Source organism: Microcebus murinus, chromosome 6 (genome assembly GCF_040939455.1).
Source record: "Microcebus murinus isolate Inina chromosome 6, M.murinus_Inina_mat1.0, whole genome shotgun sequence".
NCBI classification, from domain to species: domain Eukaryota; kingdom Metazoa; phylum Chordata; class Mammalia; order Primates; family Cheirogaleidae; genus Microcebus; species Microcebus murinus.
This window is the reverse complement of record NC_134109.1, coordinates 40251198-40260737: the sequence shown is the minus strand read 5'-3', so window position 1 is coordinate 40260737 and position 9540 is coordinate 40251198. Positions and strand designations below refer to the sequence as shown.

General features: G+C 40.0%; 1 pseudogene; it reads left to right on the top strand.

Annotated features, from left to right (window-relative positions):
* Window positions 1–8336: 8336 nt before the first annotated feature.
* On the top strand, window positions 8337–8842 carry LOC105882919 (peptidyl-prolyl cis-trans isomerase A pseudogene; annotated as a pseudogene).
* The last annotated feature ends 698 nt before the right edge of the window (window positions 8843–9540 follow it).

Here is a 9540-nt window from a genome sequence, read left to right as displayed (position 1 = left end):
AAAAGTTCCAAAACAGAGCATTAATTATTGTATACCATAGAAGAAACTATCATTAAAACAATAATGTAGATGCAGTCATTTTAAAACCTACAACAAAGTTTAAGATACTTATTAAAGTTTTAAAAGAGCAGGTGCCAACAGAATTTATGTTAAGAATTCATTTTTGTGAAAAAGAAGCAAACATTTCTGAGTGATGGGTCTGTCGGTAACTTCCTTTTTGTGTATTTGTATTTTCTAATGCATCTAAAGAGAGCCTTACCGGTTAAGTAATAAAGTTAATAAAAGAAGAAACAGTCCATCGAGGGAAGATAGGGAAAAAGGATAAGTCAGTGTTAAACTGAACATCACCCTAGGTGACATTTGATATTTTTATTTTGCTTCTATATATCCCTTTTATTATCTTTTTAAAAACCTTCCTGGCAGCTGCTTTCCCTAAGAAGGCATTCAGAATTCCATGCAGCCCAGGAAAACTCTCTGATGGGCAAAAAGAATTTGAGACATAATTTCATACTAAAATGCAAGTGATTTGTTGTGTTAATTTCCTAACATGGGACAGCTGATGACAGAGAGCAAGGAGCTCCACGTCTAGGAAACTGGGGTCTGGTCCCCACCAGTATTTCTACACTACAGAGAGCCAGGGCCTCTTCCGCAGAATGACCTGCAGTGCTTGTTAAAAATGAAGCTCCCCGCCGGCCTGGCCCTCAGGACGTGGGTCCTTGGAACTGCTGGTAACATACAGCCTCAAGGATTCCTATGCTGGATAAAATTTGAAAATCTTTGCCAAAGACTAATGATCAAATATCTGTGATTTTTCGGAAACTTTGATCTTCATCTAAGTGCCAGTCCTAACAAATTGCTGAGAGCATGATGTATAATAGCGCCCTTGAGCTTGCTTTGGAAAGTCCAAACCCCAGTGAAAGCTGCTATTATCAGGCCCTGGAGGCAAAACATTTGCATTTTAAAGAGGACCAGAGACCAGGAAAGGCTTCCAGAGGGAATTATCTTCAAGTAGTACTAGATAGGAAAGATGGCATGGGTCAGGGAATTTCTCTCCATCCAAACCACAGAGGAAACTACAAAAAGCCAGGCCCAGGCCTATCAAATGGGTGATGAGAGTGCCAGGACATAAGTCCAACTCCCTTGAATGCAGGGAATGCTTCTGATCCATCACAAAAAACGTCTGCGTTTGACAAAGGATCCTCTTCAGTCCTGAGTACCTGCGGATGATAACCAGCATTACTAAACTGCCTCTGAGAAAACTTTTTAAATGGTTTGTCCTTTCCTGCCTCCAACCAATTTCTGGCCATAGGAGGTGACAACAGAGCAAGGAGTGAAGTACTCCATCCTTAGTAAATATTAGCATTGGAGTAGAATGTTCTAGATCTACATTGCCCCTTGTGGTAGCTACTGGCCACACGTGGTTATTGAGTGCCTGAAACATGGCTAGTCTGAACTGAGATGTGCCTGCAAGTGTAAAATACAAATTGATTTTGAAAACTTAGTATGAAAAAAAAGTGTAAATAAGTGAATTAATAATTTTAAGTTGATTACATATTGAAATGATATTTTGAAAATATCTGGTTAAATATATTATTAAAATCTATTTCTCTTGTTTCTTTGTAGTTTTTTAATGTGGCTACTGGAAAATTTTAAAGTACTCATGTGATGACTTGTATTATACCTCTATCTGTGACATTGTTCCATGACACTCTAGAATGAAAAGTAAGCAGGTGCTGCCTAGCAAAATATATAAGCATGGTCACTTTATTGTCTTTCAACTTAGCCCAAACGGAAGCACAGTTTCCATATTGAAAATGCCTGCCTCTGACCTTTGCTCAAGTTGCTGAGAGATTTCTCCACTTTTCTCTAGTTAAATCTCCTGTGGTAAAATGAGAAACACACTCTTATTTTATTTTATTTTTTGAGACAGAGTCTCACTCTGTTGCCTGGGCTAGAGTGCCATGGCGTCAGCTTAGCTCACAACAACCTAAAACTCTTGGGCTCAAGTGATCCTTCTGCCTCAGCCTCCCAAGTAGCTGGGACTAGAGGCATGTGCCACCGTGCCTGGCTAATATATATATATATAAAATATATAATAATAATATTATATATATATATATATATATATATATATTAGTTGTCCAGCTAATTTCTTTCTATGTTTTTCAGAGAGACAGGGTCTCGCTCTTGCTCAGGCTGTTCTTGAACTCCTGAGCTCAAATGATCTACCTGCCTTGGCCTCCCAGAGTGCTAGGATTATAGGCGTGAGCCACTGCACCTGGCCTTGCACTCTTATTTTTATTCTTTTAGTCTCTCAGTTTCTCAAGATCAGGGGCCATGTCTCATTCTATTCATTGCACGGCTGCTCACCCACTATCTTTGGATGCAAGATCAAGATCTAGTACGCATCACAGATGACCCACAATGATCACCATCAGTGCAAACTGCCTTCTATAGGTTACACCTGATGGTTGGTTGTCATTAACATTTGTGGTTTTTCATTGGTGTTTATGTTTGTAGATGAACAAGTATAGCCAATTGATGAGCATTTATTACTAATGAGAAAAGGCTGATTTAGACATAATAAAGTTCTGGTTAACTGTGAATAATAGTTCTAAAGGCAATTCAAGCACCAAAAGTCACATGTTCTGCAGAAAATTTAGGGAGTGAGAATCCATTGAACTAGGACAAAAAAGAATCAATGAGATTAGAATTGTAAATAGAATGCATATTCAGGAATCACAGCAGGAAGAGCTTGGACTGGGAAGAGAATAGTTGGACAGAGGAATTTTAGACATGAGTATGGCTTTTAGAGCTAAGACATGTCTCCTCAACTGGGTAAAACTAGAATCTAACAACTCTGTGTGTTTAATTACATACTGATCTCTTCTTACAAAATGACAAATAAATTATGCATGCATCCATACATCGGCAACCTGCAACCTACCCCAGTACATGTGTGTGTGCACACGTGCACACACAGAATTCACCTCACAACATTGTCCTTTATGGCTGGCAGCTCCACAGTTCCCATAAGAACTCCTTGTGGGAAATGTGAAGCTTTTCAAGTATGAATCTGAAAAAGTTTAGAGGATTGTAATGTTTAATCTTGAGACATTTGTTATTCTGGGGCTGCTTGTACCAGTGGGCAATTATCAAAACAAGGATTAGCTAAAATCCAGCTTTGGCCAGTTCAGGAAAATTTGTGGGTCAAAGGGAGGAGTTTGTGAAATTCACAAACACAGTTTGAAGAATTAAGCAATTCTATAACAGTGTGCCTCTGTGGGACCTGCCCCTCTTCCAATACTATTTTCCCCTAAACTCTTACTCTGCCTTGTGCGTGTGTGTTTTAATTTCACAATACACTGCCAACCAAAGATAATTTGTGTTTACAAGTTTCCTAAAAATTCAGATGATTCTGGAAAATTAAAGGCTATCATTCATTCACACAAGTGTGTAAATTTGTTCAGTGACTCCTGAGACACTGTGTTGGAAAAAATAGATGGACGAGTTGACCGAATGGAGAAGGGAGCAATTTCTGGAACTTGGAGCACTTTAGGAGTTCAAACAGACCTGCAAAGGTGTCGTGGTGGAGAATGCAGAGTGCCATGAGGGAGTGGAGGGTCTGGGAAAGGGCATGCCAGCTGTCAAGGAATACAGTGAGATGGGGGCAAGGATGAGGACACACTTCAGCTGTCTCAGATGTTCCTAGGGCACCATCCATTGGCTTAGAAAAGGGGAAAAGTATGCTCTTTCCTCTCTTTGGCATCTCATTCCTGCAAAGATTGCTGCCTTTCCCCGCCATTCAGACCTCAGCTAACAAGATCAATGCTAAGACTCAACTCTATTCTGGGATGCATTCGCTTTTGTGGTCTGGTCTGGGAACTTGATCATCATTTATAACATTGATCTTTTTTTTTTTTTTTTTTAAAGAAAAAAGAAGTATTCCTAATGCAAGTAGGGGAAATGAGCCAAAATGGACTTTTGAGACAAAGTGATTTTTAAGATATAAACTACCTATACACAGTCACGTATCACTTAATGACCGGATATGTCCTGAGAAATGCATGTTAGGCAATTTCATGGTGTGCTAACAACATAGAGTGGGCTTCCACAAACCTAAATGGTATCACCTACTACACTCCAAGGCTATATAGTATAGCTTATTGCTCCTAAGCTACAAACCTAGACAGCATGTTACTGAATGCTGGAGGCAACGGTAACAATGGTAATTATCTCTGTATCTAAACAAATCCAAACAGAGAAAAGGTACAGTAAAAATATGGTATTATAATCTTATGAGACCACCACCATTATGTACGCAGTCTGTCATTAAGGGCGCACGACTGTATATAGTTTGTATCCTCCTAATGGCCTCAGGCAGCTAATAAAGTGTTTTTATTACTCTTGACATAATTAACCTATGATCCTAGAATAAAGAACAGAAATATTAAAACATTTCATTTCATAAAAAACTCTGTACATTGCTCTACATTGTCTTTTATTTTTATTTTTTTAGAGACTGGCTCTCACTCTGTTGCTCAGGCTGGAGTGCAGTGGCCTGATCATAGCTACCTACCTGTGCAGCCTTCTACCTCAGTGGTCCCCAGCATTTTTGGCACCAGGGACTGGTCTCATGGAAGACAATTTTTCCATGGATGGAGGGGATGGGGAGGAGTGGGGTTGGGGAGGAAGGCAGAGCCCAGGCGGGGATGCCAGCGATGGGGAGCAGCTGTAAATACAGATGACGTTCGCTTGCCCCCTACTGAATGTTGTCCCCACCCTCGCCATTCCCTAAGTTTCCTGGAAGACAATTTTTCCACAGGACTGGGGTGGGGGCTGCCAGAGGAGCTCTGTGGGCTGGTCCTTAACAGGCTGCAAACTGGTAGCAGTCCTCAGCCTAGGGGTTGGGGATTGCAGGCTGGGACTACAGTCGAGCACCCCTAAGCCCAGCTAATTTTATTTTTTTAAATTTTTGTAGAGACAGGATCTTGAACTCCTGGCCTCAAGCAATTCTCTTGCACACTGTCTTTTTAAGATTATTTTTATCATTATTTTGCAGACTGGTAAAAACGTTTTTAAGGACAGCATGTTGGGGCTCTGTTTTAAGGGCATGCTGTGTGGTCATGCAGCCTCAGTGCTACTGTAGTTATTCCAGAATTCTCTCTGCATTCCATCTGATACGTTCAACAGCCCCAGCTGACTTCCTTCTTTTCCTGGTTCAAAACCACTACCCCCGCTAAACCTATCACCACATTCCTCTTTCCTGTTTGGGGAAAAATGCTCAACTCCTGAACCCACTAAGGAGCTAGGTTCTTCTCAGCTCATGATCTCACGCCACCCTTAATTCTGCCCAAGTTGAGTACAATGGCATATGCTTAGGAACTCCATTTCTAGAACTCAACAGCAAAATGAAATCACAAGAGAAAAATGCAGAGCATTGCATAGCAGTGAGAGGAAGGTTATTCTCTTCTGTTACCAACACAAGGGGGTGGAGATGCCAGTAAACGTTTAACAACTGGATCCCTAGGGAAGCTTTTACTTGAGCATTTTCAGATTTCTGTGTCATAAATACTCCCACCATAACTGACATCTTGCTACCCGAATGACATCACTGAACGTGGAATTGGGAAGAGATGTACAGCAGCACATCATGACATAGTTTTTCCACCATTCAGATCCACAGAAAACCTCAAGAGCATAGATCATAGTAAAATGTAGTAACAGTTAACAAGTGGTGAGTTTTGAGTATTTATTACCTTTTTTTTGGTATATATTTTTAGTTGGCCAATTAATTTATTTCTATTTATAGTAGAGATGGGGTCTCGTTCTTGCTCAGGCTGGTTTCGAACTCCTGACCTTGAGCTATCGGCCCGCCTCGGCCTCCCAGAGTGCTAGGATTACAGGCATGAGCCACCACGCCTGGCCTATTACCTTTGTTTTTAATATAATTTATTTAATTTTAAGTTTATATGATTTAATTTTTAATGTTGGCTGTGTTTAACAACTGACACACAACATTTCTGAAAATTGACAATGGATTTTGTTTTTGTGGGGCAGTGCCATGCAGTCCCAGCATACCACTGATGTAGCTCCGCCTTAAGCAGGGAACTCTTCACCTGCATGTATAGTCGATATGTGTGTTGTGAAAAGGCTTCCTGAAACGATGGCTGTGAGGATCTGCCACTAGTGAATTAGGACGCAATCAGACTTAATTAAAATCCTACGTTCACCTCTGAAACATCTGGGATTTCTTTAGAGTTTCCCATCCTAGCATGGACATTATTCAAAGCTACGCAACTTGCAAATTCTAGTGAACTTGTAGCCAGAGGTGGTGTGGCTTTAAGCAGTTAACTTACATGTATAAGTCAAGAGGGAGATGACCCTGTTATTCAGAATCATTGTTACATATGTGTGAAAAGTAATGGGGTTATACTTTGTTTGCTTTAAGTAGGTTTAGATTTAAATGAGTATAATTTTCTAAAGCAATAACATAAATCTCAGAGAAGAAAACCTGTCACTTGCAGGAAAGCAAAGCCAGAATAAAGCATTCCAATATCTCCTTTTTCCCTTTAACTGGGTGGTTAGTCTTCTGACAACCCAAAATATTATTTTAGGAGCTTGAGACACAGGGAGAGGGCACAGACAACCCGAGAGAAAAGGTTACAATCACAGTTTGGTGAAGAGAAAATACTCTCACAAAGATGATATGCCGTGACATTGTGTTGAAGCATGGCTTTCCATGAGAAATTCCACATCACAAGGTTCTCATGTAAGACAGGACTAAAGTCGTCCCTAATCTTCAAATCCAGTGTCCAAGTGCTAGCACAACCTGCTGTGAAACAAGCCTCTTATATAAATCCTACACACTGTAATATTTCTGCCACAAAGGAGAACACATCTGCCAGGATAATTCCCAGCAAAGAAAACTACAAAACCCAAAAGAGTAAATAGAACTTTCTCTCTACTGAATACCCAGCCCATCTTTTACTTATAGACAAGGTTTAGCCACACATGGACTGCACATTTTAGGGTTAAAAAGCCCATGCAGAGATTTGATGTTTAAAGAGAAAAAGAAAATGAAAATTATGTGACACCCTCAGTAGGGGATATTTTGAAAGCTAACTTAGGATGGTTTGTCTAAAATGTATAGCCAGGGAAATTTTACCAATGGAAGGCTGGTAGAGTCTTCATCTAAGAATTCGTGATCAAGAGTGACAGGACTGTGTACCTGGAGGCAAGACCTCAGCTTTCAAACAAACCCCAAAACAGCATCAAGGCTTCTACGTCATTCAGGAAGCACCTTGTGTTTTTTTGGTTTCTGTTATTCTTGAAAAGTTTTAGGTTGCCATCTTCAGTGTTTCGCTTCTATCTTTATTTCCTAATCAGCTGTTCAACTGCTTTAACATCTATATGACCATAACATGCAAAGCATCGTTGCTGAGATCAAGAAAACCAGTTTTCCCTTATTTGGGTTTATCCATTGTTACGGGTTGACTTGTATACTCCTCCCACCCCACCCCCATTCTTATGTTGAATCATATATTGAATTCCCAATCCCTGGGATCTTAAGAGTGTGATTTCATTTGGACATAGGGTCTTTACAGAGATAGTCAAGTTAAAGTGAGGTCATTAGGGTAGGACTTAATCCAATATGACCGATGTCTTTATAAAAAGGGGAAATTTGGTCACAGAGACAGACATGAGTAGGAGGAAGATGAGGTGATGAAATATAGAGAGCAGACGGCCATCTGCAAGCCTAGAAGAGAGACAAATCCTTCCTTCCCTGACAGCCCTCAGAATGAACTGATCCTGCCAACTGGAATGGAGTTTGAACTTCTAGCATCCAGAACTGTGAGACAATAAATTTCTGTGCTACTTTGTTAGAGTAGCCCTAGAAAACTAATACACCTAGCATATCCTAGAAGGCCAGATAACTATGGTCCACAGAAAGTGTTTCTCTTTCCCTTGGACACTCATTCCTACCTGATAGTTCTCTCAACTACCTTATTAACATTATTAGAATTTGTTTCAAGTTGCTTTCAAGACATGATTCAGTTCTCTCAGAGTGGATACCAGACCCACGTGGGCTAATAGGAAACATCAACCATAAATCTACAAGTAATAAAAACAGGTATATGGGTAATTTGGCAATATTGTATTAAAAGCATTTACATCCTCCTACCCTGTATTTACTTCTAAAAACATAATCAATGATGGGCACAAAAATTGAACTAGGTGTACCATCACAGTTATTGATAATACCAAAAAAGTAGAAATGATTTGTTCTATAATAGAGGTTAAATAGAAATGGTTACCTTTAGGCTGCCTAGTAGATGCTGGTGCCAGCCACAATCAACCCCACTGTGTTCTTCCACTTGGCCATGGATGGTGGGACCTTGGGTCACATCTGTTTTCGAGCTGTTTGCACACAGAGTTTCAAAGACAGCAGACAACTTTCATGCTCTGAGCACTGGAAAGAAAGGATTTGATTATAAAAGGTCCTGCTTACACAGAATCATTCCAGGGTTTACATGCCGGGGCGGTGACTTCACATCCCATAATGGCACTGGCCCAAGTCCATCTATGGGGGGAATTTGATGATGAGAACTTCATCCTGAGGCATACAGGTCCTGGCATCTTGTTCATGGCAAATGCTGAACCCAACACAAACGGTTCCCAGTTTTTTGTCTGCACTGCCAAGACCAAGTGGTTGGATGACAAGCATGTGGTTTTTGGCAAGGTGAGAGAGGACATGAATATTGTGGAAGCCATGGAGCGCTTTGGGTCTAGAAATGGCAAGACCAGCAAGATCACCATTGCAGACTCTGGACAACTCTAACAAATTTGGCATGTGTTTTTTTTGTTTGTTTGCTTGTTTTTCTTTTTTAGAAAGGGAGTCTCACTATATTGCCCAGGCTGGCCTCCAACTCTTGAGCTCAAGGGATTCTTCCACCTCAGCTTTCCAGGGACTCCAGGCTTTTGCCACCAAACCTGGTGGGCTTTTGTTTTATCTTACCCACCAGATCAGACCATTCTTTCTGTAGCTGGGGAAAACACCCCTACACCCCATCTGCTTACAATATCCCATAATCTTTGTGCTCCTGCTGTAGTTCTTTGGGTTTCATATTTTCCTTATTCTCCTCCAAGTCTAGCTGAATTGCACAGTTAAGTCTATGATTATTAAATAAAAACTAAATAACAAAAAATGGTTATCTTCATATAATAAAAATACCGTGCAGTCATTAAAATGCTGATGATATAAGAAAAATTCAATGAAAGGGAAGTTGGGATGGGATAGGAGGAGAAATGTTATTATTTCTCCCCAGTTTGTAGGATCAAGGGTGATTTTTAGCATGTTAAGTAGCAGTATTTTCTAAATTCTCTACAAAGAATATGAATAACTGTTACAATTAGAAAAATCAAAGGAAAAAAATCCCCAAAGCTTGGGTACTAGAATACATAAAATAATTTCTTATGGGAATTATTCTGAGATAATTTGGCCTAGTTTTTAATTTCTATAAATATTTTATTAATATT